General features: G+C 42.9%; 1 protein-coding gene across 2 annotated transcripts in view; it reads left to right on the forward strand.

Moving 5' to 3' along the window:
* SVIL (supervillin) overlaps positions 1-26,961 on the forward strand; it is a 244,113-nt gene that overhangs the window by 50,331 nt on the left and 166,821 nt on the right. For both annotated transcript variants that reach the window (XM_069729641.1, XM_069729642.1), the window contains exon 2: positions 21,172-21,235. The gene's annotated coding sequence lies outside the window, so the exon portion shown is untranslated. The remainder of the gene's footprint in view (positions 1-21,171; positions 21,236-26,961) is intronic.

Below are 26,961 nucleotides of genomic sequence, written 5' to 3' on the forward strand. Positions count from 1 at the left end.
CATCTCCACAAGAGAAATTGACATGCTGCGGTCTTGAAAGACGCACCGCATGTCCGTCTCCACAGGTGTCTTGGCACGCATAGGGGGCAATGGATTTCTTTAAATCCCACCCGCTATGCTGTAACATCTGGATGCTGTGGGTTGGATGCTGCACAAGTACACAGTGTCCAACTCGCAGCTTTTATGAACATGCTATCTCATCGATCTGAGCTGGTTCTGGGCAAAAAAAGACCCCTATAATGAAAGATCCTACTTTAAAATGATGCAAAGTAGTGGGTACAGAGTTTATACGGCGGCACATACTGTCCATGTGGTTACATATACCAGTCCAAGGGCACTCGTGTGGCACGGGCACGCTATCGTAGAGCATGCAATGAGACACGCTACCATTTATATTGTGACCTTTTGTATAGAAGAAAAACAGAGGTATGTAGAGGTTACAGTTTAGTTTTAGGGGGCAGATACAAGCAGGCAACAGCACTACTGTATGAGTGACATATATTGGGGAACAGGAGGTACCAGTTATCTGTGGGCCTTATTACAAATGTGTGCGACACTGGCCTGTAATATATGTAACACAGCCACAAACATCGCCCTAAACATCAAAATATTTTCACCTGATATTAGTAATGCTCTGATCACATCTGCATAAATCATTTCTGTAGATCTTCTTTATCTGAACAAAAAAAAGTCAACATGCTGGAACTTTAATAATAATCAGTTTTCTTCCAACTTTAACACTGGCCACTGGGGCTAATTCATACTTGTGCTTCCTGTTCGTCCACGAAGAGTTTTCAGCAGGCTCATTATCAAAGGAAGGATCACAAGAACAGGTAACGCCTCTATACTAACACAGGAACCACCAATCACAATAGGCGATGTTACAGCTCCCCCTCCTTTCACAATGAGTTTTGCACATGCTTATTAGATGCCTCAAAACAAAAGATGCGTTCAGAGACTGCTTATTGCTGATAATGTACATGTGGATTTTCTACGACAATTTTGAGTCTTTAAAAAAAAAAAAAAGGCCCTAGTTGCCAGTGTGAAAATTGCAAGATTTCTGTATTTTGTTTTTTCGATGCAGATTGATATTGGAAGCAGGAAAAGATTGACAACATAAAATACAGTAAACACAAAAGTCTGATTTGCACAAAAGATCATATTCTTGTGTCAGGAGCACAATGGCTCCTTGTATTTAATACTAAGCCGTGAACCAGGAGAGGACAGTGTGGGTGTCAGCAGTGTTTTATCTGCAGGTCGGAGCCTCCAGAACCTGTTCCTGCTCTCTGGCTTTTCTTTATCTGGTCCCCAGTTTCTTCCTGACTTGTGTGTATTGTACTAATCCTCCAGTCCAGTTCTTCATGGTCTTATCAACCACAGAAAACACTGAGGACATTAGTGTTCTGTTCAGGATCACACAGTCTGAGATTTCCTCCTTTGCCAGATAGGACTGTATCTGCTGGACACCAAAAGCCGCCTCTGCTGGGGATACAATGTGTGCGCTCAATCTACTGTGCTTTCCTGTACATATGCCGGTCAGATGGAGGCCAAAAGGGCACTAATGGCCTCTGATGAATGGGTGGCATACGCAGGGAGCTTTTCCCTGTCTATACATGTTCATCCCAGTGTAGTGTGCACATAGCCTAACCACGTCTATGTACTCCCGACTTGTTATACCGGTTGTATGGGCTTACCGGTGTACTTAGTGCGGGCCAGGATATTTTGTGGCAGAGTCCTGGCAATATTTTATTGAGAAGAATGGCATTTGGCCATCGCCTCCCAGTAATAAGGAATGGGCCTCTGTTTGGAAAAGTGCCGACGATGACATCCTTGTGTGTATATAGAGAAAATAAACTGTTCAGAGGTTAACGGGTACTTGCACAGGGGTAATCCAGTATTGCCCGTTGTATGCGCGTAAAGGTACGTTAACAGCAGCAGAGTGGGATTGACTTGCACGTCTCCATGTTTCAACTGCTCACTGATCTTAATATTGATGAGCGAGTGTGCTCGGATAAGGTGTTATCTGAGCATGCTCAGGTGCTAAGTGTCTTCGATGTGCTCGAATACGATGTTCGACAGCCACAACACATGCAGGGATTGCTCAACAAACCGGCAATCCCTGCATGTGTTTCGGCTCTTGAACATCTGTGGGGACTCTAACGTATTATTCGAGCACACTGAAGACACTCTGCTAGCACCCGAGCATGCTCAGATAACACCTTATCCGAGCACACTCGCTAATCACTAGTTCTTGATCATTACATGCATAATCATCCCAAAACGCCATTTTAAAATCACAAGCCACTCCCCAATTGATGACCTAATCTAGATATATCATATGATTTTTCATTATTGCATAATAGAACCAAAAAAAAAATCATATCAAACTCATTCGATATACTAGTTATTCTGAATCAAATCGCAACAGCTAGTGATGCCATGTGTAAGCCACGTCCTGATCATTAGTATCCAGTGTGCTTCACTAATTGGCAAAATCCTTCTCCAGTTACCGCCCCAGGATTGTGATTTTAAGACTGGTGAGTGATGAAAACGTGTCGACGTGCAAGTCCATGCCACTGCGTTGCTCTAAATTCATTATTTTTGTGAAAATGGAATAAAGTTATATATTTTTCAGAACTCGCCAGCTTTGTCCTGCCTTCTACTTGGAATATATAAAGTGTGTGTACATACATTACATACGACCACTGCCACATTGTACATGCACAGTGAGCACGAAGGTTCATTTACACAAGCGGATAATTGTCTGAACAATGCGATTGTAGCTTACAGCAAATGGTTTCAAGGGCGAGATTTGGGAATTAAATGGTGGACGACGTTTGATGTAAGTGTTCACACAGATCTGACATATAGACGCTTTCAAAGAAAACGAAGTTGTTGGTGATAATCGTTGAACGAGCGAGCAGTCTCCATTTAGATTACACAATTTTCGAAAAATTGATGAGCCTTTTTTTTTTTTTTCCCAAAATGAGGGTTTTGGGACACATTGTTCAGTTGCTGAACACATACACATTACACAATTATCGTGAACAATGCCATTACAGCCAGTCCGGCGGATTATCATCCAGTATAAACGCGCCTTCACTTTAAGCTTCACCGCCATTGCGGCCTGTGGACAATGTTGCTCCAGTATCATCTGCATTATGAAAGCTGCCGCCATTTCTCAGTCTGTCTGATAAACACTGCATATATATATATATATATATAGTAAAGTATAAGACACATTTTACCAAATCTCATCCACACACTGAACAGAAAAAAATACAAAATTTGTGCTGCAGTGCGGATTGTCATTCTGCAGAACGCCAATTTATGTTGTGTATTTTCACAGTGGATTTTACCCCATTCAGTGATCCTGGTGAAATCTGTGGCGTATCCACAGCAAAATGTACAATAATACAAAGTTTTTTTTGTTTCTTTTTTACCCCTTTTATATATTTTGAGTTTGGTAATTTGTGCTTTGCCCACAGTGGGAGATTCTGTCCTTTTTAGAGGATGCGGCATTTGGTTTTCCTGTATGTCGGCCATCCCGTTTGCTGTCTTAAAGATGTCGGCTATCGAGTAGCCATTGGGTGTCACTATAAGAACATAGCAATGTGATGTCTCTGTCTTATTGCCTTTATCGCACTAACTGAAGAAAAGGGTTGTCGTGAGGGCAAGAGGTGCTGATCCGTCATAAATGATTATTAAACTGCTTACTATTGTCTGTGCTGCAAATGCACAAGACAAATATACAACTATAGTATGTTATTGTAATAAGAACTTTTCCCCCAAATTTTTTTAAATTTTTTGTAACATCGGGCACTTTTTTTTTTTTTAATCTTTCTGGCCATAAAGAGCCTTGAAGAAATGCTCTCATCCGTTAACTAAAGGCACAGTGACTGGCTTAGAGGGGGCAATACTCAGAGATCGCTGTAGGGGGGGGCAAATTGATAGGAGGCTTATTAGATGAAAAAAAAAAATGAGGTGGCAACAGTTTAAAAGTGGGAAACCTAGTAGTAATTAGCTAGTTGCAAATCAAAGGTTCCCTTTTAAACTCAAAAAAATAGTGCGGAATAGAGCGGTGTTGCTTTGGTTATCAAACTGGACACAAAGACCAAGATGCTGGGGGCTATATGAAGACTTTTCAATGTCCTAGTTCCATCAAGTTTAACTTCTCCCCACCAATTGTACATATTGTCACAAAACTATCACCCACAATGTTGTGTACTGAGGAAATCATCCAGCCCTTTTTTACATTGTCAAGTAACAGTCTAATAATCTCAAAAAAAAAAAACACTTGTCTTAATAGAAAAGATATAAGTTGGTTGACCAGTGTTATTGGCCTCAAGTAAACGGACACCCCAACATCTCAATGGTCCCATTAAAGTAGGTTACTTATACTACCTGAATGTTCATACACCAGTTTATTTCTATTGGTAGAATCTTAAAAATTCCGTGAAGTCCTGAATAATCGCTTGATACATAGAGGGCAGGAATTCTAATGCCACATATACAAGGTAGCAATCCTGAAAATTAAAGGGTTAGTCTAAAACCTAGACGTAAATTTCAATTAATTAAGCTGTTAAAAATGAGCTTTTCTAATTTAAGTCTTGGTAAATTTCCCTACCATTCATTCTGTACTGCAACTTGAGGTCCTGTTTATATTCCCCACTTCCTATGACTACTGGTTTTCCAATCCCCAAACAAATCATCTGCCGACTGAAACTGCAGTCACTTCCCTTTCCACCCTGAAATGAAGGACCATCGGGAGAGGAAGCTGGGACATCCCAACACTCCCCCTGCTTCATTTGCCGCCCTGAAGCGAAGATTCCCTTGGCCCATGAAACGAGATATCATGAGATGCCATCACTGACGTCCGTTTCCTAGGCTGTGAGTTCAGCTGCAGTAAATGCGGAGGTAAAGGAGCGCTCTGAATGTCAGAAATGGAGCACGTACTGAGCATGCGCCGGGCTTAACAGACGCATGCGCAGTAGAAAATACACAGCCCTCTGTGATGATGTCTTGTTTCATGGGCCTAGAGAACAAATGCTTTGCTTACTTGAAACTGCTTCACACCTGCAGGGGAAAAATTAAGAACTGTGCATGACATTTCAGAAGTTATGTTCACTTGATGTGTGAACATACTGTTAGATGCTGTATTTTTTGCAGTGTGTCAAAACCTCATTGTGTGAACTTAACCTGAAGGGTCCATATTGACGTTTAGGATTGGTACCTCCAATAGGTGTCACTGGACTTACTGTCCTCTCCCTCTCTGAAAAGGTTTTTGGTAAAGTTTTTATTTCCACCCTTTTAGTGTTTTTTTTTTTTTTTCCCCCCCCCTTTTAGTGGTGTATTTTTCTGGAGGATGAGTGGAATCTGTGGTGTTTTCCTTACGGCAAGCATGACCCTTTTTCCCCGTATGCTTCTCTATGGACAGAACTGGGAAACTTTATAATAAAAACTGATGTCTAAATAACAAAATAAGGCAAAAATAAGAATACATGAAATGCATGGCACTTTCTGCTAACTTGCTAAAAAACCTGTGTGGGAAGAAAGCCTTTGTGCACAAATGGTCTTTTTTTGCTGAGTAGAAACTGACAAGTTTGTTAGGTGTTTTGAGATTTGGAGGAAGATTTGTAAAGTCACCGCTAAGTTTCTGCTCAAAAAATTTCATGCAAAACTGCACATAGGTGGATTTGGTTAGGAGAACCCCTTCTTAGAGCTTGTTCTTGGGGTGGTAAATGATGCATGCCTGGTATACATCTGACTTGTTTTCTAATCCTTATTTGAGGTGTGTGCTGTTACTAGGTGAAGGCTGACATATGTATTGATTATTGTGTAATGTAAAGTACTAAGCAAAATCTGTCCGTTCCCTTGTGTAGCTGTGAAGCCCCTGAGACATCAGGACTTGGAGGCCCCCTACCCCTGTCATAGAGGGTAACCTAGTGGTCGGCCTAGATAATAAAGAAAAGTCCTTTCACCTTACTTTCTTTGCTTAGTGTCTTGATTTACGCGGCTTTGGGAGAGTCTGTCACAGGTGATGGCCGCAGGGCCGCCATCAGGGCACTACAGCCATGACTGGCGTATGGGGCCCGGTGAGCAGAGGGGGCCCGCATCGGGCCCCCTCTTACCTGCTCACCGGGCCCCTACCGGCAGCCGCAGGCTGAACCGGGCCCTTAGCGGCGGCCGGCGCTACAGCTGTACGCTATTGACGTGCGGACCCGCACGTCAATAGTTAACAGCCGCCAGCCGCAGCGTGCAGGTCGCCGGCGTCTGACGTCAGTCGCCGGCGAGTGCGCGGTGCAGCTGCGTGGAGAGAGGAGCGCGGCAGGTAAGTAGAACTTTTTTGTTTTTTTGAGAGCTGTGGGGGGGGGAGGGGGCAGGGCAGTAAAGCTGGACACAGGGTGGGGGCCCGGGGGCAGTAAAGCTGGACACAGGGTGGGGGCCCGGGGGCAGTAAAGCTGGACACGGGGGGGGGGGGGGGGGGGGGGGGCAGAGTGCTGGGCAGAGTGCTGGGCAGAGTGCTGGGCAGAGTGCTGGGCAGAGATGAGGCAGGATTGGAAACAGATGGGGCAGAGTGCTGGACACAGATGGGGCAGGATTGCACACAGACTGGGCAGAGTGCTGGACACAGATGGGGCAGGATGGATACCCATGAGGGCAGGATGGGAGAACATATGGCTGGAGCCTGGAATGAGACACATGGGGGCTAGGATGGCGAATATTACCATAGGGGCTAATTAAGGGATATTATTATTGCAGTGATGTATTTATTTTTTGAGTATACTGTTTTAAATGGGGGGGAGGTCCTGTTACTGTGTAGAGTGATACTATGTTGCCTTCTTCATGTGGTGTAATGTAGAAGTTGGGAAAATTAAGTAATGTGTTCTACAAGCGGAACTCGAGATAACTGTTTTATTTCCTGCAGAGACGAGTCCTGGCTGGATGAAGTGATGGCGGTCTGTGCTGGATGAAAGATGAAGGACTTCACCTAGAGACGTCACTGGTGAGTCAGTGTTGCCTATACACTGACACTATACACTGTATACTATATACAGAGGTCCTGTGTACAATGTCACCAGTGATCACTGTATTACCTATACATTATATACAGAGCTCCTGTGTATAATGTCACCGGTGATCACTGTATTACCTGTACACAGACACTGCTTACTAATTACAGATCTCCTGTGTATAATGGCACTGCTGGTGATAGTATTGTGGTTTTTTTTTTTTTAATTACTGATCAGTATTGTAGTATTCAGTCATTTGTGGTTATATGCGGTCTGGTCATGGTGTAGCGGTATTTGTTCCTTGTATTTTATATTATTCGATCACTGTGGTGGTAATATGTCATCTGGTCATAGTGCGGTGGTATTTGTTCCTTGTATGTAGTATTATAGGTCATTTTAAAAATTGAAAAATAAATAAAAATATACCTAAATTGTATTGCATATTTTAACAAATATTTAGTAGGTTACAGTAGAGTAGGACCCGGCCAAAAGTGTCTACCGTGTTATGGTGGCGGCTTAAAAAATCTTTTCGCCAAAACAAAAGCTGCCGGCTATATGTGTGATCTGGTGATGGGCTATATGTGTGATCTGGTGATGGGAACTGTCAATGTGTGATAGGTGAGAAGTGGAGATTTTCCAAGAGAGAGCGGTGGGACTGTGGACAGTTCGAGGGGTGGAGCCTGGAGGCGGGGCTGGGGTGGAGCCTGGGCGGAGTTTCAAGGGGGCCCCGAAATTTCTAGTGGCAGCCCTGGATGGCCGGACTAGTGCAGCATGCATCTCCATTGTGAAAAGTACAAAACCTTCACTGAAACCCACTGGACCCCATTATGACTGAATGTGATGCTGTGGATCCACTGTACGACTCTCTGGCTATAATCCATATTTTCCATTGTGGAAAGAACAAAGCTGCATACAACATTCCTTTATCTGAGTTGTTTATTGTAAACGTTTGTTTTGTTCTGTTTGCTTTTATGTTCACGGTTTCGTCAAACATTGCTTAAATCATTAGAATAAGCAAATATAAGAAACTCTGTATGCTCTCTTGACTCTGCGAGGTGGGTGCAGTGTTTGTCTAATTGCGGACCTCCCCATCACTGCCAACAAATTAAGAAGAAAAAAAAAAAGCCCTTCATTTGGGAGTATTGAAAGGTACAATGCAAGCCTGATGAAACTTAGTCAAATTAACACTCGTATATATTGATCTTTGTAAATATTATTTTTTTTGTGGTGGTGGTGGTGTAGTAGTAGTAGTGGTGGTGTAGGGGTGGTGGTGGTGGTGTAGTAGTAGTAGTGGTAAATATAACTGTATGGATATAATATTATAGTGGAATCAAACAAGTACAGTTTGGCAAACTTTAATTTTTTGTACAAGAGCAAAACACACAAGCCCATCGTGCATCTTACTATTACGTGGTTCTAGGTGTCAATTTACTTTTATTGTCTCTCTGCTCCGTGTCGGCTCCTCACATCTCGACATTGTGGGTTTCATTTAACTGGATATTTTCCTGGTCAGTCCTTAGAACTAAAGTCTGAGTATTTGGTAAATCGCTATGTGGCTGAGCTCCATGTTATTAGTGTTGGTGAAATTTCCGTTAGTTTGTGCTATTATGTTACCGCAGCTGTGTAATACTGAGCTCTTGATGCTAGTGGTGTTTTCATAACCTTTAGCCGTATTCTGAAAATGAGAACAAACTGGTCTACACAAGTGGGTTCCATATTTTAAGCATAAGCACAGATTGAGTTTTCACATCATGCACATATAAAACCGGTAGTTTGGCACTGTTCACACTTATATCAGAAGACCTTTTGCGATTGTTGTATTTGCACAGGCATTAAACAATTTGGTTGTCTGGAACTAAAAATCAATCTATTGGACCATAGAAAGCGCATTGCAGGCTCGTAAGTGTTGGAAAGGAATTTCTAGAACATATAGTGCTGGCAGAATACTAATTAATAAGAGATGCTCACTGAAATGAGGTGGAGGGCCTGCTACAGAACATAAAAAAACTGAACATATTAGACTGTTTATGTGCACCAAAAGCAGGGCAGCAAGATTTTTTTTTTTAATCTGGTTTTGGTTGAAATGACTGGTACACTTTAAAGGGAGTATCCATCTTTTTTTTTTTTCTAATGCATGCATTGGTCTAAAAATATGTATCTTTTATATTGTGTTTCTTTAACAACTTTGTGATGTTTTGGCTTTTACATGCTCATTGTTTCTCCACACATTCAACTTTTTGATGTGGCCTGTGGAATCGCAATGCATTCATTCAGCAGTCAGCCATAGAAATGTAATATGTAGGCTACAGAAGAAAAAACGGTCCAAATTTATAACCCCCCTCCCCCCCCCCCCCAAAAAAAAAATACTTTAAATAGGTTTAGGGCTAAAACAATAAAAAGTCCATAAAGATGGATTAGGCTAGGTTTACATTGCGTTAGTGGGTCCCTTTTCGGCAATTGCGTTAACGCAGTCTGTTAGCGTATGCGCTAGACGGACTGCACTAACGCAGTGTGAACCTAGCCTTACCCTTTTAAGGCTCAAGCATATTTTGTGATCTCCATCCTAAATACACTGGTGTCCATGATGGCAAAAGCAAAAAGCGTCTTTCTTCGGATTCTGTATATTTGATCATTTGACCATGTAGTAGAACGGTCTTTGTGCAAGAAGTTGGACAATCCGCAGGTTGTCTCAGAGACCTTTCCTCTTTGCAGCATTTAGCTCTAGATGTCCACTGCAGTGGTCGGCCTTTCCTGATGTCCGAAATTAGAACACGCATCGATCCACTGATCAGAGGGGCTTCCATTTCAAAAGCAATTGTATTGAGTGGAAAAAATAAATGCCCATCTTAAACTAAATAAAACTTAAATTTAATTTTAAGTGTAAGTTTTTTTTTTTTCTACATGGTAAATGGCTTCATTCACTAAGGGGTTCAATGAGTGGGACAGGCTGCCCCGAGAGGTGGTGAGTTCTCCTTCAATGGAAGTCTTCAAACAGGCTGGACAGACATCTGTCTGAGATGGTTTAGTGAATCCTGCATTTAGCTGGAGGTTGGACACGATGACCCCGGAGGTCCCGTCCAACTGTAACATTCTAGGATTGTATGATCTCGTACATTCTTCAAGTCTACAATGTTAACACTTTTCATCTGCATGAAATCTGGAAACAGACAGCTTTTTGTAAACTGTAGTAAGAAGACCAGTCTGGAGGTCAAGTACGGTCATGTGTCATTGCAGAAAGCAGTTTGTGCCTATGGCCATTAGATGTGCTGGTTACTTACAACCATACTAAATGCATTACCCTAGTAAATATGAGAGAACACGCGCTTCTCCAAAATGCTTCTCCTAGTTATCTGGTTATTTCCGAAAAGTTTTAAAGGATTATTGCTTACTAGATGGTGGCCTGATTCTAACGCATCGGGTATTCTAGAATATGCATGTCCACGTAGTATACTGCCCAGCTGCGTAGTATATTGCCCAGCCACGTAGTATACTGCCCAGCCACGTAGTATACTGCCCAGCCACGTAGTATACTGCCCAGCCACGTAGTATACTGCCCAGCCACGTAGTATACTGCCCAGCCACGTAGTATACTGCCCAGCCACGTAGTATACTGCCCAGCCACGTAGTATACTGCCCAGCCACGTAGTATACTGCCCAGCCACGTAGTATACTGCCCAGCCACGTAGTATACTGCCCAGTGCCACGTAGTATACTGCCCAGTGCCACGTAGTATACAGCCCAGTGCCACGTAGTATACAGCCCAGTGCCACGTAGTATACAGCCCAGTGCCACGTAGTATACAGCCCAGTGCCACGTAGTATACAGCCCAGTGCCACGTAGTATACAGCCCAGTGCCACGTAGTATACAGCCCAGTGCCACGTAGTATACAGCCCAGTGCCACGTAGTATACAGCACAGAGCCACGTAGTATACAGCACAGTGCCACGTAGTATACAGACTTAAAATAAAAAATAAACATATACTCACCCTCCTTTGAAGTCCTGGCCCTGTGTGCGGTGCACGCGCAGCTTCCGGTCCCAGGGTTGGTATGGGCGCAGGACCTGTGATGACGTCGCGGTCACATGACCGCGACATCATGGCAGGTCCTTGTCACATACCATCCTTGCCACCGGATCTTTTTACTATTGAGGCTGCATAGTCAGCATCAATAGTAAAAAAGTTGGTCACACAGGGTTAATAGCAGCGTTAATTGAGTGCGTTACACCGCAGCATAACGCGGTCCATTAGCGCTGCCATTAACCCTGTGTGAGCGCTGACTGGAGGGGAATATGGAGCGGGCACGGACTGCGGGGAGGAAGGAGCGGCCATGTTGCCGCCAGAGTGTGCCCGATGCTGATTGATCGTGGGCGTTTTGCCACAACCAATCAGCGACTTGGATTTCCATGACAGAGGCCGCGACCAATGAATATCCGTGACCGAAAGAAGGAAAGAAAGACAGAAGGACAGACAGAAAGATGGAAGTGACCCTTAGACAATTATATAGTAGATTATATTAAATGGGTAAAATTGTAAAGTTCTTGTAAAAACAAGGACCTTTTGCAAATTTTTTAAACTAAAAACGCTCTCCTTTCTCAAAAATGTTTTTTTTTGTTTTGTTTACTGCTTGTTGCCTAGGTTACCGACCACTACTCTTTAATAGTGGTGGCCAGCCAGTCTCTTAGACAAGGAGTGCAGTGCTTCGAAGTAGGGAGAGCAGACCCATGGAAGTTCAGGTTCGTTGAGCTCAACCAAACTTTAGTCAAAAGTTCAGTTTTGTACCAGAACTCTACCCAAACTTTAACCAGGTCTCAAATCCCATAGAAGTCGATGGGCACCCAAACTTACTTTCTCTCCCTCCTCCTGGAATTCGCCAGGAACTCCGAACACTAAAATGTACTTCTGGAAGTGTCTGTGTTTGGAGTTCAATACTGGACACCTATTTGAACCCCACAGTTCAGGTTTGCTCATCTCTACTTGCAAGCTCTTTCCAGTGGAGCTTGGAAGTGCTGCTCTAAAGCTGGCGAGATACCGGCCAATGCTTCCGTGCCATTGTCCAAGCTGCCTCATATAGTCATGTCAGAGGGTGCTCAGTTCAGGCCATGATAAATGCCCCTGACCTGAACGTTGTATCATGAACACACTTCTGTAAGAAGCGGGGAGGCTGGTGAGCGCTGGGCTCCATAAAATTAGAGGCCCCCTCTTTGCTGTTAACCTGTAGGTTAATGGCGTTGTGACCCATGTGGTTGCTGCACTGAGAGCCCCACTGCCAGGAAGAAATTAACTTGATCCCCTCCCCTCCCCCCCCCCCCCCAGCAGCCTCACTTTTTCAGTCACAGAGATTTGTCGGCCATGGTCTGTCACTGCTCAGTACATAGTGTGCGCCCCCAGCACTGACTGACAGCCGGCCCTAATGCTGTGCTGCTGTCAGTCAGTGCCAAGGTGTAGTTACAGATAATGCTCTCTATTCTCGGATCTGTGTCTGAAGCCGCGCCAGGTGACCCCCCCTATGTTTGAGAGAGCGAGACTGCCGGGGAGGGGCATAAAATTTACTTCATCCTGGCAGTGGGGCTCTCAGTGCAGAGCCCGCATGGTATCAGAATGCTATTAACCCCAGATCTGCAGGTTAATAGTGTATTGTTTTTTTACATGACCAGTTGCCTATAAGAAGTAGCCAGATAGTCAGCACTTACATTTTTAGCAGTCATATTGGTCTGTTTTGTAAAGGAGGGTGATGATATTGATGACACTCACGCTGAGGATATGCTATCAGTATGACTGCAGGGGTTACAATGCACCAGAAATTGCACAGCGCCATACATTTTGCAGTGGCTGAGTGTGGTACTGCAAGTTTCTCCCGTTCAGTTATGTAGGAGTGCTTGCAGTACCATGCAGGGCCAATACATAATCTGTGGCGCTGTGCCGCTTTCGGTGATCAATGGCTTTATTTTTTTTTTCATTCAACTGATGGGAGTCCAAGCCCAACCAAGTGACTATTGATGAGCTATTGTATAGATAGGTCATTAATCTTTTGTCCCCCGAGATTCATCATTCAAAGATGCTTCTTTGTGTGCTAACATGAGTTACTCTAACAAAAATGTAATAACTTTTGCCACATTTCCAACGAAGTAGAAAGAATGTTTCCCATTTATAGGAACAAATTGCTCCTCTCTGTTCCTTCACATTCCATTATTTTTGTATGGGTTTGTCCTTTTATATGGCACATTTACGGTTATGTAATGTTTGTATGAAGGAACCTGTATTATGGCTACAGGGGGGAAACAAACAGTGTGAAGTAGGCTGGATTTTCACATCTGGATGGTGCCATATGTAATTAATTCATGGCAATGGTGCAGACCTTTTTTTGCATTGTAAATGTGTCCAACACGAATCGATGCCAAGGATCGTTTCCACTTTTTTATTTTTCTGAGCTCAGTGGAAAGTTTGCATTGAGCTGAAGAATACAAATCTTGGGTAAAGTATTGTTGCTTTGGGCCTGTGAAGTAGCCAGGGTGGTAGTTGTGACGAGGGGCTGCAGTTCTTCCACGCCCTGGCACCCCACAAATAAAGGATGATGTCCGATCTGTCTTGTAGTTGGGACAACACTCACGGTTTGTTCTTGTACTCCGTCCTCTCCACAGTCCCAGTTCTGGATGCAGCCACACAGCCAAGAACAGACTCCTGTCTCCTTTTCAAAAACTCAGTTTTACTTTACTTTTTCAGTTCAATTTTGGTCACAGGTACAATACGCTAGTAAGTCTCTGTAGCCTGCGTTTTCCCTCTCTACCGTCACCTCTTGCCCCAGGGATGTCCCGCATTTTCTAAGAACTCAGCCCCACTTCCTATCAGAGTATCCCCACTTGGAACGTAATTAAGGCTGGCTCCTCCATACCTTTTTCAGACCGTAACCCTCGGGACATTAAGGGATGATTCACTGAAGTTGGTCGCTGCCGTTCTCATGATGCCAATTCTTTCCTCCTTTTTGCCTCCTTTTCGCCTCCTTTTCTCACTAGTGACCTTCAGCTTACTGGCCCTGAACTACTTTGGCACTTCTTCATACAGTGTTAACTCCAACTCTGTTTGCATCCCTATCTCCCTAAAATCAGGCAATGCTTCCCTTTATATAACCCTTGGCCCCTTCTCAACTGGGAAAAACCCTACCTGAGGCTGTTCTCATCTATGCTTACCCCTTACTTTACTATAACTAGTATTTCCTAGTCTATACTGTACTTCAAAAATTCCTAACTATCCCTACTGTCTACTCTAGTCCCTACTCTGGTACCCAAGTTTCCTATCTTTTCCCTATAATAATACAACTCACTTTTATATGTGAATGACAAATGTTGAGTAATAAAACTGTGCACATTTCTTAACCTTAATATAAACAGTTATCGAACACAAACAAGTGTACCTTCTTTACCAGGAATGGATGTAGGGCACAAATCGATCCGGACATCGATCCTTATGAAAAAGTTCTTCTGCGCTGCCCCATTGAATAACATTGACTGGAGTGTGATCCATTTTTTTTTTTAACAGATTTTTTTTTTAACAGATGAAAAATCTGGTTGTGTGCCTCAGCCCTAATGGGATATATGAAAATAGTTTTTTATTGCATGGATTCATTTTTTAAATTGTCTTTAAATATTTTTTATCTTACACATATTCCATAGTTTTTTTTTGTTTTTTTAATGTAATTGTGATTTATATTTGGTAAATCCCTCCTTACTGACAATGTTGTCTCGAGTTGTAAAAACAATGATGGGTTAGGGAAATACATAGAAATGTGAAACTGTGATTTCTTTTTCCAATTTATGGTGCCAATAATGATGATGGATCTAGGCTGTAGTAATGGCTTGTGACGCCGCATGGGATATGTATGTGTGCGTATGCAGGTGCTTCTCACAAAATTAGAATATGATCAAAAAGTTAATTTATTTCCGTTCTTCAATACAAAAAGTGAAATTCATTATAGTCATTATTACACAGAGTGATGTATTTCTAGTATTTATTTCTGTTAATGTTGATGATTATGGCTTACAGCCAATGAAAACCTAAATGTCATTATCTCAGTAAATTAGAATACTTTATAACACCAGCTTGAAAAATTATTTTAACCCCTTCCCGACCTTTGACGCCACGTAGGCGTCATGAAAGTCGGTGCCAATCCGACCCATGACGCCTATGCGGCGTCATGGAAAGATCGCGTCCCTGCAGACCGGGTGAAAGGGTTAACTCCCATTTCACCCGATCTGCAGGGACAGGGGGAGTGGTAGTTTAGCCCAGGGGGGGTGGCTTCACCCCCTCGTGGCTACGATCGCTCTGATTGGCTGTTGAAAGTGAAACTGCCAATCAGAGCGATTTGTAATATTTCACACATTATAACGGGTGAAATATTACAATCCAGCCATGGCCGATGCTGAAATATCATCGGCCATGGCTGGAAATACTAGTGTGCCCCCACCCCACCCCTCCGATCGCCCCCCCACCCCCCCGATCTGGCCGGTACACTGCTCCGGCTCCCCTCCGTCCAGTGCTCCGCTCCCCCCCGTGCTCGTGTCCGCTCCCCCCGTGCTCCAATCACCCCCCCTACACTCCGATCCACCCCCCCGTGCTCCGTTCCACCCCCCCGTGCTCCATTCCAGCCCCCCCGTGCTCCGTTCCACGCCCCCGCGCTCCGTTCCACCCCTCCCGCGCTCCGATTCCCCCCCCCGTGCTCCGATCCCCCCCCCCGTGGTCCCCCCCCACCCCATCATACTTACCGATCCAGCCGTGGTCCCGTCCGTCTTCTCCCGGGCGCCGCCATCTTCCAAAATGGCGGGCGCATGCGCAGTGCGCCCGCCGAATCTGCCGGCCGGCAGATTCGTTCCAAAGTGCATTTTGATCACTGAGATATAATCTATCTCAGTGATCAAAATAAAAAAATAATAAATGACCCCCCCCCCCCCCTTTGTCACCCCCATAGGTAGGGACAATAAAAAAATAAAGAAATTTTTTTTTTCCACTAATGTTAGAATAGGGTTAGGGGTAGGGGTAGGGTTAGGGTTAGGGGTAGGGTTAGGGGTAGGGTTAGGGTTAGGGGTAGGGGTAGGGCTAGGGTTAGGGTTAGGGCTAGGGTTAGGGCTAGGGTTAGGGTTAGGGTTAGGAATGTGCACACGTATTCTGGTCCTCTGCGGATTTTTCCGCTGCGGATTTGATAAATCCGCAGTGCTAAACCGCTGCGGATTTATGGCGGATTTACCGCGTTTTTTTCTGCGCATTTCACTGCGGTTTTACAATTGCGATTTTCTATTGGAGCAGTTGTAAAACCGCTGCGGAATCCGCACAAAGAAGTGACATGCTGCGGAATGTAAACCGCTGCGTTTCCGTGCAGTTTTTCCGCAGCATGTGTACAGCGATTTTTGTTTCCCATAGGTTTACATTGAACTGTACACTCATGGGAAACTGCTGCGGATCCGCAGCGTTTTCCGCAGCGTGTGCACATACCTTTAGAATTAGGCCATGTGCACACGGTGCGGATTTGGCTGCGGATTCGCAGCAGTGTTCCATCAGGTTTACAGCACCATGTAAACATATGAAAAACCAAATCCGCTGTGCCCATGGTGCGGAAAATACCGCGCGGGAACGCTGCGTTGTATTTTCCGCAGCATGTCAATTCTTTGTGCGGATTCCGCAGCGTTTTACACCTGTTCCTCAATAGGAACCTGCAGGTGAAATCCGCACAAAAAACACTGGAAATCCGCGGAAAATCCGCAGGTAAAACGCAGTGCCTTTTACCCGCGGATTTTTCAAAAATGGTGCGGAAATATCTCACACGAATCCGCAACGTGGGCACATAGCCTTAGGGTTAGGGTTGGAATTAGGGTTGTGGTTAGGGGTGTGTTGGGGTTAGTGTTGTGGTTAGGGGTGTGTTGGGGTTAGGGTTGTGATTAGGATTATGGCTACAGTTGGGATTAGGGTTAGGGGTGTGTTGGGGTTAGTGTTGGAGTTAGAATTGAGGGGTTACCACTGTTTAGGCACATCAAGGGTCTCCAAACGCAACATGGCGCCACCATTGATTCCAGCCAATCTCGTATTCAAAAAGTCAAATGGTGCTCCCTCACTTCCGAGCCCTGACGTGTGCCCAAACAGTGGTTTACCCCCACATATGGGGTACCAGCATACTCAGGACAAACTGCGCAACAATTACTGGGGTCCAATTTCTCCTGTTACCCTTGTGAATCTAAAAAAATGCTTGCTAAAACATAATTTTTGAGGAAAGAAAAATGATTTTTTATTTTCACGGCTCTGCGTTGTAAACGTCTGTGAAGCACTTGGGGGTTCAAAGTGCTCACCACATATCTAGATAAGTTCCTTGGGGGGTCTAGTTTCTAAAATGGGGTCACTTGTGGGGGGTTTCTACTGTTTAGGCACACCAGGGGCTCTGCAAACGCAACGTGACGCCCGCAGAGCATTCCATCAAAGTCTGCATTTCAAAACGTCACTACTTCAATTCCAAGCCCCGGCATGTGCCCAAACAGTAGTTTACCCCCACATATGGGGTATCACCGTACTCAGGAGAAACTGGACAACAACTTTTGGGGTCAAATTTCTCCTGTTACCCTTGGGAAAATAAAAAATTGCAGGCTAAAAGATCATTTTTGAGAAAATAATTTTTTTTTTTATTTTCATGGCTCTGCGTTATAAACTTCTGTGAAGCACTTGGGGGTTCAAAGTCCTCACCACACATCTAGATTAGTTCCTTTGGGGGTCTAGTTTCTAAAATGGTGTCATTTCTGGGGGATCTCCAATGTTTAGGCACACAGGGGCTCTCCAAACGTGACATGGTGTCCGCTAATGATTGGAGCTAATTTTCCATTTAAAAAGCCAAATGGCGTGCCATCCCTTCCGAGCCCTGCCGTGCGCCCAAACAGTGGTTTACCCCCACATATGGGGTATCAGCGTACTCAGGACAAACTGGACAACAATATTTGGGGTCCAATTTCTCCTATTATCCTTGGCAAAATAGGAAATTCCAGGCTAAAAAATCATTTTTGAGGAAAGAAAAATTATTTTTTATTTTCATGGCTCTGCGTTATAAACTTCTGTGAAGCACCTGGGGGTTTAAAGTGCTCAATATGCATCTAGATAAGTTCCTTGGGGGGTCTAGTTTCCAAAATGGGGTCACTTGTGCGGGAGCTCCAATGTTTATGCACACAGGGGCTCTCCAAACGCGACATGGTGTCCGCTAACAATTGGAGCTAATTTTCCATTCAAAAAGTCAAATGGCGCGCCTTCTCTTCCGAGCCCTGCCGAGTGCCCAAACAGTGGTTTACCCCCACATATGAGGTATCGGCGTACTCGGGAGAAATTGCCCAACAAATTTTATGATCCATTTTATCCTACTGCCCATGTGAAAATGAAAAAATTGAGGCGAAAAGAATTTTTTTGTGAAAAAAAATTACTTTTTCATTTTTACAGATCAATTTGTGAAGCACCTGAGGGTTTAAAGTGCTCACTAGGCATCTAAATTAGTTCCTTGGGGGGTCTAGTTTCCAAAATGGGGTCACTTGTGGGGGAGCGCCAATGTTTAGGCACACAGGAGCTATCCAAACGCGACATGGTGTCCGCTAACGATGGAAATAATTTTTCATTCAAAAAGTCAAATGGCGCTCCTTCCCTTCCGAGCCTTACCATGTGCCCAAACAGTGGTTTACCTCCACATGTGAGGTATTGGTGTACTCAGGAGAAATTGCCCAACACATTTTAGGATCCATTTTATCCTGTTGCCCATGTGAAAATGAAAAAATTGAGGCTAAAAGAATTTTTTTGTGAAAAAAAAGTACTTTTTCATTTTTACGGATCAATTTGTGAAGCACCTGGGGGTTCAAAGTGCTCACTATGCATCTAGATAAGTTCCTTGGGGCGTCTAGTTTCCAAAATGGGGTCACTTGTGGGGGAGCTCCAATTTTTAGGCACACGGGGGCTCTCCAAACCTGACATGGTGTCCGCTAAAGAGTGGAGCCAATTTTTGATTCAAAAAGTCAAATGGCGCTCCTTCCCTTCCAAGCCCTGCCGTGCGCCAAAACAGTGGTTTACCCCCACATATGAGGTATCAGCGTACTCAGGACAAATTGGACAACAACTTTCGTGGTTCAGTTTCTCCTTTTACCATTGGGAAAATAAAAAAATTGTTGCTAAAAGATAATTTTTGTGACTAAAAAGTTAAATGTTCATTTTTTCCTTCCATGTTGCTTCTGCTGCTCTGAAGCACCTGAAGGGTTAATAAACTTCTTGAATGTGGTTTTGAGTACCTTGAGGGGTGCAGTTTTTAGAATGGTGTCACTTTTGGGTATTTTCAGCCATATAGACCCCTCAAACTGACTTCAAATGTGAGGTGGTCCCTAAAAAAAATGGTTTTGTAAATTTCGTTGTAAAAATGACAAATCGCTGGTCGAATTTTAACCCTTATAACTTCCTAACAAAAAAAAATTTTGTTTCCAAAATTGTGCTGATGTAAAGTAAACATGTGGGAAATGTTATTTATTAACTATTTTGTGTCACATATCTCTCTGGTTTAACAGAATAAAAATTCAAAATGTGAAAATTGCGAAATTTTCAAAATTTTCGCCAAATTTCCGTGTTTATCACAAATAAATGCAGAATTTATTGACCTAAATTTACCACTAACATGAAGCCCAATATGTCACGAAAAAACAATCTCAGAACCGCTAGGATCCGTTGAAGCGTTCCTGAGTTATTACCTCATAAAGGGACACTGGTCAGAATTGCAAAAAACGGCAAGGTCTTTAAGGTCAAAATAGGCTGGGTCTTGAAGGGGTTAAAATGTGAAATGTTGGCCGACTGAAACGTATGTTCAGTAAATGCACTCAATACATGGTTGTGGTCCTTTTGCATCAATTAATCCGGCGTGGCATGGAGGCGATCAGCCTGTGGCACTCCTGAGATGTTATGGAAGCCCAGGTTGCTTTGATAGCAGCCTTCAGCTTGTCTGCATTGTTGGGTCTGGTGTCTCCTCTTCCTCTTGACAATACACCATACATTCTCTATGGGGTTCAGGTCAGGCGAGTTTGCTGCCAATCAAGCACAGTGATCCTGTTGCTTGTAAACCAGGTTTTGGTACGTTTGGTAGTGTGGACAGGTGCCAAGTCCTGCTGGAGAATGAAATTTCCATCTCCAAAAAACTTGTTGGCAGAGGGAATCATGAAGTGCTCTAAAATTTCCTGGTAGACGGCTGCGCTGACTTTAGTCTTGATAAAGCACAGTGGACCTACACCAGCAGATGACATGGCTCCACAAACCATCACTGATTGTGGAAACTTCACACTAGACCTCAAGCAGCTTGGATTGTGGCCTCTCCACTCTTCCTCCAGACTCTGGGACCTTGATTTCCAAATGAAATGGTAAATTTACTTTCATCTGAAAACACCACCTTGGACCACTGAGCAACAGTCCAGTGCTTTTTCTCCTTGGCCCAGGTAAGAGGCTTCTGGTATTGTCTATCGGTCATGAGTGGCTTGACACAAGGAATGTGACACTTGTAGCCCATGTCCTGGATACCTCTGTGTGTGGTGGCTCTTGAAGCAATGACTCCAGCAGCAGTCCACTCCTTGTGAATCTCCTTCAAATTTTTGAATGGCCTTTTCTTAATAAACCTTTCAAGCCTGAAGTTATCCCGGTTGCTTATGCACCTTTTTCGATCACACTTTTTCTTTCAACTCAACTTTCCGTTAATATGCTTGGATACAGCTCTCTGAACAGCCATCTTCTTCAGCAATGACCTTTTGTGGCTTATCCTCCTTGTGGAGTGTGTCTGTGACTGACTTCTGGACATCTGTTAAGTCAGCAGTCTTCCCCATGATTGTGGAGCTACTGAAACAAACTAAGAGACTTTTTTTTAACACTTAGGAAGCCTTTGCAGGTTTTTTTTGTTCTAATTTACTGAAATATGTAGCCTGTAGCCATAATCATCAACAGTAACAGAAATAAACACTTGATATAGATCACTCTGTTAGTAATGACTCTATATGAGTTTCACTATTTGTATTGAAGAACTGAAATTAACTTTTTGACATTCTAATTTTGTGAGAAGAATGCCTACAGGGCTAATGGTACAGGTGGAGGGACCATATTAACTTGCTCTTATTCCCTTTTTATTTTTCAGATCACCTGGTTTTATGGATGGTCGCTATTTGGACTCTAAAGAGGCATCCATCAGGCAAACAAAAGTAAGTGATAAGAAATCATGACGTGATTAAAAGCTGCAAACCTTGTCAACTTGTCAGGCACTGACAAAGCGTTACAAAAAAATGTGTGTATGGGCACCGGACTGTGTGTGACAGGTGGCTCGGGGCCCTGGTGTGTGGTGTACCTTTCACTTTGAGGCTGCATTATTTGCATTTATCTTTTGTACTTTTTAGGTGTAATGGCTGTTCTTTATTCCTTATAGCGCGTTACCCACGAGTTTATTGCACTGATTGTTTTGTGTTTCCTATGGTGTTTACTTTGTGATAATTGAGGATTGACTGACTATAATGGCGATGCTGGTGCTCGCTTGTAATGGGTTTTGATAACACAAGTGAGCAAATTTGCAGAATAGATGTTGTAACCCTTTTTAGGGAATGTTCACATGAGGTGGATAAACATTGCATGAACCAACCGGAAAATCCAGTGTTACAGTAGGCGTATTGTATGAGATTTTATCAAATCTCCATTTTTATTCCTGTGTAGAAGTACTTTAAGGCCATGTTCACAAGATACAATTGCACTGCCTTTGTTTTGCCGTGATTTTCTGAAACCACGGTAATATCACTGCATTTTTCAGTTTTGGAAAATTACGTCAAAAACTTCAGCTTGATGGCATCCTGTGCACATGGCCGCCTTCTCCCTCTGACATGTTTGGACTGGAGCATCATTATGCTGTGATATTTGGAGCTGGATCATAGGCCCCAAATGAGCAGGACTTGTTGTTAGTTTGTAGTGACGCGTGAACGTGCTCGGATAAGGTGTTATCTGTACATGCTCAGTTGTTAAGAGTGTCTTCGGCGTGCTCGAAAAAAAATGATATTCGCTCATCACTATTCGTTTTTGAAGTAGAAAATGTTGCCCACTTTTGGCTTGGGTTGTAAAAACATAATTGGAAAGAAAACTGCACCGACTGCATCAAACACTGCCTGTGTAATTACCGTAATACAAAAAAAAAGTTTTCCCACTATATGAAGTGATAACTAGGAATAGAGCAGGATTTAAGCTGGTCACACACAAAATGGCTGCCGCATGTTCATTTAGCAGACTCTCTCTCCCGACTTCCTCACACATGTGCGCTCATCTTGTGTGGTTTCCACAGGGAGAAAAGAAAAAGCCACTGCCAGAATCTCCTGTCAGTGCTTTATTACCCCTGAAAACTAAAAAATGTCAGGTGTTGACATTCCACTGGGACCGATCATCTGTTGGGCCAAAGTCTGTAGGCCGCCATATACTTCAGTCATCGGTGGGGGCTTTACATGGTCCCATTCAAGGACTCAATCATAAAAATCCCTGATTGTGCCAGTCTCTAATATTGTGCCAGTGCTATACCTTTCTGCCTGTATGAATCTATGATGAAAATAAATGGCTAATTCTAATGTATAATGGAGGATGAAATGTATCGCTGCACAGACGTTCCCACGGTTCAGGAATTTGCCAGGTTGACCAGCTCTGATATAGTGGAAGGCTGAGCAAGGTTTCTCATCGCCATCACAGGGGAGCGATGATGGCGTACTGCTGACACAATGCAGGACTATTACTAAAGCTTCCCCTTATCCTTTGACCTTGTGCTTTACATCCAAAAGCCTCTGTTAAAACGGCGCCTTATTGTGAATGTTTGTATTGCAGCTTTTCAGAGTGGGTTCATTTAAAAAAAATAAAATCATTTGTACCCCAAAAAATTGTGCCCTATGAATTGGGTGGTGTATGCAAAATAATACCTGGCTGGTGGAAAGAACCTTTGGAGTGTCCCAATGCAAAGTGTTGTGTTCCTCGATGAATAAGGTTGCTCTAGGTTTACAAGATTCTCCCAAGTTTTTGGTTGTTTTTTAACGGGTTTTTCCCATCTTAAGAAGCGCTCCTCCCATCAAAGTTTTTATCCTCTTGGTATGTTGCAATTATCATATTATACAGCACTGTACTTACAATTGCTCATTTTGCCTTTCTACCCAGTAAATTCTTCTCATTTCTCTGCTCTATGTAGAAACAGGAAGTCTCTTGTCCCAGCATTTATCATCCTCCTCAACTCCTGATGCTGCTGCTCCCTGCTTCCCTCTGCCATGGACTTTCCCTGTGACTCCTACAGGGAAAATTGATCTCCTTTTTCTACATAGAGCTTAGAAGGATTCGGCTAGTCCGTTTTTAACCATTTGATTTCATAGACCTAATGGTGATGTACAATAACAAATTGTATTGTGGTACCATGTTAGCCAGAAAAATCGATGTGTATTCACATCGATGGGCCTAATGGAAAAGAGAAGAATTAGCTGGGTAGAAAGGCAAAATGAGCAATTGCAATATATGAAGAGGATAAAAACTTTGAAGGGAGGAAGAGTGCTTCTTTAATTGATGGTATATCACTAGAATTGCTGAGGGTGGAAAGTCAGACCCCCTGTGATCTTGAGAATAAGGTGGCCACAGTGCCATGTCATCTTCAGTTTTTTTTTCTTTCTCTCTACAAGGGTTTTCTTGGCTGTCAACTCTTTAAGTGAGAGCTACATATCTGTGCGGGGGACCTGAGTGCATCGCTGTGCAGAGCCGCAACCTCTTTCATTCCTTCATGATCAATGGGGGTCCCAGAGGTCGGACCCTCGGCGATTATTTAGTGATTGTATATCCTAGTAGTGACCTCATTTACGGAGTTGGGAATAACCCTTTGAAATTGACTTTCTTGTTTCATATCTGGGTCTTGTTCTACACGGTGCTATGTATCTTACATTTTCATTCATTCATTCATTCATTCATTCATTCATTCATTTATTTATTTATTTTTTCTATTTTTTTTTTTTTTTTGTACTAATTTTCTGTGCCCATTTATGTTACCGCTTGCTTATTCTCATGAACTTTTGATCTTGCTAACTTGGCATGTAAAATGAATAAAACAAATTGTGTTTTTGAGAAGGATACGCTAACACACGAGGAGGGGATCAGATCCATGAAATGCTCATTGAATTGTTCGGGGCATATTTTGCCCAGCTGTTTTAGATGTCTGTTCTATGGAGACTGCAGTGTCCCTCCTCCCTTTCCGCTCTTTTGGCTCCTTGCAGCGATGATTTACTGACACTCACTGAAAGGATTACTATATATTCTAGGAGCATAAACCATGCATAATTACAAGTTGCAGTAACCAAGTCCACGGGCTCAAGGTAGAAATGTATTGGTGTAATTTATAACCCGTTCCTAGGGACATTAATCCCAAAAGTCTCATGTCAATTTACCGTGTAGTTAAACACTATTTCGGGTGTCAATTTATTTTCTTATTTACAGGAGGAATAATGGAGGATTGTCTCACAGTATACCGAGTTATCGCAGGTTAGAATACAATGGGCAGGTTTATGAATACCGGGGGAGACTTATCTTGCTAAATGGGCCAAAAAGTTGTTTTTGACTTGCACCATATTAAAGTTTTGGACACTTTTTAAACCTGGACTTATTGAAGAAGGACATGACTTATTGGGGAAAGGTGAGCGATCTTGCGTTACTACATTGTGCAGTAAAATTTTTGCTCAAATTGTGGGTTCAAACCATTTACAATTTGGCACAATTTAATGCTGTACAGTCTTAAGTTTGCACAGTCAAAAAATTCAACATTATTGATAAATCTGCAGTGTCTTAAATGAGCATTATAAAATTTGATTTCATTTGATAATTTACTAAATAAGAAATCTGAATATTATATTATCTTAAAGATGCGCCTTTTCTGTGGTGGCAGAGAGCTGATGTTTTACGTCTGGGAGGGGTCAATATCCATTGCCCCTTCCTAGGCTATTAATATCAGCCCTCAGTTGTCTGCCTAGCTTTTGCTGGTTAGATTTTTATAGGGGGACCCTATGTCAATTTTTTTCTTGTATTCCCCTGTTAACTAGCCAGTAAAGGCTAAGCAAACAGCTGTAAGCTATTAATAGCCTGGGAAGGAACCTTGATGGCTATTGGCTCCTTCCCAGAATATTAACATCAGCCGTAGGCTTTCCTTCTGATGGTTATTAACCCCTTTCCCCCCCCCCCCCAAGGGCGGTTTGCACGTTAATGACCGGGCCACTTCTGACCACTGTCCCTTTACGATGTTATAACTCTGGAACGCTTCAACAGATCCCAGTGCTTCTGACTTGTTTTCTCATGACATATTGTACTTCATGTTAGTGGTAACATTTCTTTGATATTACCTGCGTTTATTTGTGAAAAAAGCAGAAATTTGGCAAAAATTTCCCAATTTTCCAACTTTGAATTTTTATGCAATTAAATCAGAGATATGTCACACAAAATACTTAATAAGTAACATTTCCCACATGTCTACTTTACATCAGCACAATTTTGGAACCAAAAATTTTTTTTTGTTAGGAAGTTAAGGGTTAAAAGTTGATCAGCGATTTTCCCATTTTTACAAAAAAAATTTTTTTTTTATGGATGACATCGCATTTGAAGTCACTTTGAGGGGTCTATATGATAGAAAATACCCAAAAGTGACACCATTCTTAAAACTGCACCCCTCACGGTGCTCAAAACCACATTTAAGAAGTTTATTAACCCTTCAGGTTCTTCACAGGAATTTTTGGAATGTTTAAAAAAATAATAAAAATGAACATTTAACTTTTTTTCACAAAAAAATTACTTCAGATCCAATTTGTTTTATTTTACCAAGGGTAACAGGAGACTTTGGACTCCAAATGTTGTCCAATTTGTCCTGAGTACGCTGATACCTCATATGTGGGGGGAACCACTGTTTGGGCGCAACAGCTTGGAAGGGAAGGAGCGCCATTTGACTTTTCAAAGCAGAATTTGCTGGAATTGAGATGGGACGCCATGTTGCGTTTGGAGAGCCCCTGAAGTGCCTAAACAGTGAAAACTTCCCACATGTGACCCCATTTTGGAAACTAGACCCCCTAAGGAACTTATTTAGATGTGTGGTGAGCACTTTGAACCCCAAGTGTTTCACTAAAGTTTATAACGCAGAGCCACACCCCTAACCCCAATCGCAACTTCAACCCTAACTTTAGCCCCAACCCTAACCCTAATAAGAAAATGGAAATAAATGCATTTTTTATTTTATTTTTCCCTAACTAAGGGGGTGATGAGGGGGGTTTGAGTTACTATTTATATTTGGCAGCTGTCACACACTGAAAGACTTTTTATTGCAAAAAATAGTTTTTGCATCGCCAAATTTTGAGAGCTATAATTTTTCCATATTTTGGTCCACGGAGATACAGTACAGACCAAAAGTTTGGACACACCTTCTCATTTAAAGATTATTCTGTATTTTCATGACTATGAAACCTGACAGGGCACACCTGTGAAGTGAAAACCATTCCCAATGACTACCTCTTGAAGCTTATCAAGAGAATGCCAAGAGTGTGCAAAGCAGTCATCAAAGCAAAGGGTGGCTACTTTAAAAAAACCTAGAATATAAGACCTAATGTCAGTTTCACACTTTTTTGTGAAGTATATAATTCCACATGTGTTAATTCATATTTTTGATGGCTTCAGTGTGAATGTACAATTTTAATAGTCATGAAAATACAGAAAAATCTTTAACCTCTTTCTGCCATCCGACGTACTATTCCATCCATGTAGGGTGGGCCTTAATTCCCATGGACGGAATAGCACGTCCAGGGCGATCGGCCGTGCTCACGGGGGGATCGCGGCCGGGTGTCAGCTGCCTATTGAAGCTGACATCCGGCGCTATGTGCCAGGAGCGGTCACGGACCGCCCCCGG

This window comes from Ranitomeya imitator, chromosome 6 (assembly GCF_032444005.1).
Source record: "Ranitomeya imitator isolate aRanImi1 chromosome 6, aRanImi1.pri, whole genome shotgun sequence".
NCBI classification, from domain to species: Eukaryota; Metazoa; Chordata; class Amphibia; order Anura; family Dendrobatidae; genus Ranitomeya; species Ranitomeya imitator.